Source organism: Atta cephalotes, assembly GCF_000143395.1.
Source record: "Atta cephalotes unplaced genomic scaffold scaffold00002, whole genome shotgun sequence".
NCBI classification, from domain to species: Eukaryota; Metazoa; Arthropoda; class Insecta; order Hymenoptera; family Formicidae; genus Atta; species Atta cephalotes.
The window spans coordinates 14,678,309-14,680,346 of record NW_012130066.1 but is presented as its reverse complement, the minus strand read 5'-3'; positions in this window follow the sequence as shown (position 1 = coordinate 14,680,346).

The following is a 2,038-nucleotide window of genomic DNA, read 5'->3' as shown; positions in this document are numbered from 1 at the left end:
AACTTAAAAACTAAAATAATTTAAGTAGAAATATTAGAACGTACTTACTTAAATAGAGTAGAGAGAGAGAGAGAGAGAGAGAGGAGAGAGAAAATAAAAAAAGGAGGAAAAGAAACGGGGATAATTTACTTATTTCACGTATGCGCACTCCATTTTACCAGCCATAATCAGAAGAGTTGCGCTACTGTATATACTGTATATACTGTGTCATTGGCCTGTGTCACTTACCGCGCTATACGCAATAGAGAAGAAAAGAAGCAAGTGGCACGGCATGTGCGATTCCTATAATTACCTTAGTTATGCTGGAGTCTCATGAGACGTATTTGCCGCGTATCGCGTAACCGCGTAACCAATTAGAAGCAATCCGCTTTTTTTGCTATGCGTAAATAGATCTACTGTCCCATGGCGCGTAAAAGATAGTTTGCGTATACGCGAAAATCAATCATATTTCTATATTCTTCTAGAGTTCTATAATGGAAAGCCAAATTTATTGGTTACGCTATTTATAAAAACGCACCATGAGACAGGAGAGAAAATTCGCGTACTGTTCGTACACATACATCTTTACAAATAGTCGTATTAACTTCTATAAGACTTACTCCGAGAGATAGGTGTTAATTAAAGAAAAATCTGTTCTACAATCTGATTACACATTTATATCGTCAAATACGAATTCAAATGATTTGTGCACTTCGTCAGCAAAAGGAATTCAAACACTGTTGATGGTTCAGCTGCAAATTTAAAATTGCGAAAATTAATAATTTGATTTGATTATTAATGAAAAAGAATAAGTGAAATTAATGATCAGCTGTACATAAATTTTGGGTTCAGTATTTTCTTATGAAAATCAATTACTTCAAGGAGCAAGTGATAATCTTGTAAAAGAATTTTGTAAAAGAATAACAATTCCACAATTGCTAGTCAATTTTTTAATTACTTTCATATGAACATGAAAATGTACCAAGAATTAAATTTGGTGGAATTACTTATAACAAAGCAGAAAATATGTATTCGAATGCCAATACCTGAAAACACACGTTTGGAAATTTGTTTGCGCTATTTAGCTTCTGGTAATAGCATGAAATCACCAAGCTGAACATAACCATTTCCAAAATTATGTCAGAAACTTGTAAAGCAATCTGGACGGTGTTAAAAGGTAAAATTTAGTCTATCATTCAATGAAGATATTTGGAAGAAAATTGCTAACAAATGAAATTTGAAAATCAGTGGAACTTTCCTAACTGCAGACGCTGTGGATAGAAAACACGTTATGATTCAGATATTTTTAATTTTTCAAAATTTTATTTAAAAATAATTTTAGAAAACATTTTTCTTGTTACAGGCCTCCACACAGTAGCTCAACATATTATAATTATAAATCATATCATACAGTTTAAATTTGCTCGCTGTTTGTGATGCAGAGTATTGCTTTACTTTCTTAGATATCGGAGCTGAAGAACATCAAAGTGATGATGGAGTGTTTAGAAACAGCAACTTGTATAAAGCATTGGAAGAAAATTTAATAAGAATATCACCAAATGTTATTGGAAATAATGGACTTGTTTTACCATACATGATTGTGGCAGATGAAGCTTTTCCCTTTTAAAAACATACATGATGCAACAATGATGCACTGTCTCTGAAGTCAACAACTCAATGAAACGAGAAAATCTTTAACTACAGATTTAGTCAAGTAAAACATGTTATAGAAAATGCTTTTGGAATATTAGCAGCGAGATGAAAAATCTTTAAAAAATCAATTATAGCATCTACTTCTACTTACAAAAAAATTATACAAGCAATATGCTGTTTACACAATTTTCTAATGAAATGTAAACTGCAAAAATCAGTTGCAGAAGTTTACGAGTTTATTCTACAATGCACTTACATAATTGTAATGTTTATACAGGCGTTATAGATTCAGGAAATGTGGAACCAATTTTCATTCGCAAGGTGCAAGTGTAATAAGAAATACATTTGCTGCACATCTTGAAGTTTCATGGCATAGTTGCGTGGCAATGAGAAAAAGTTTCAAAAC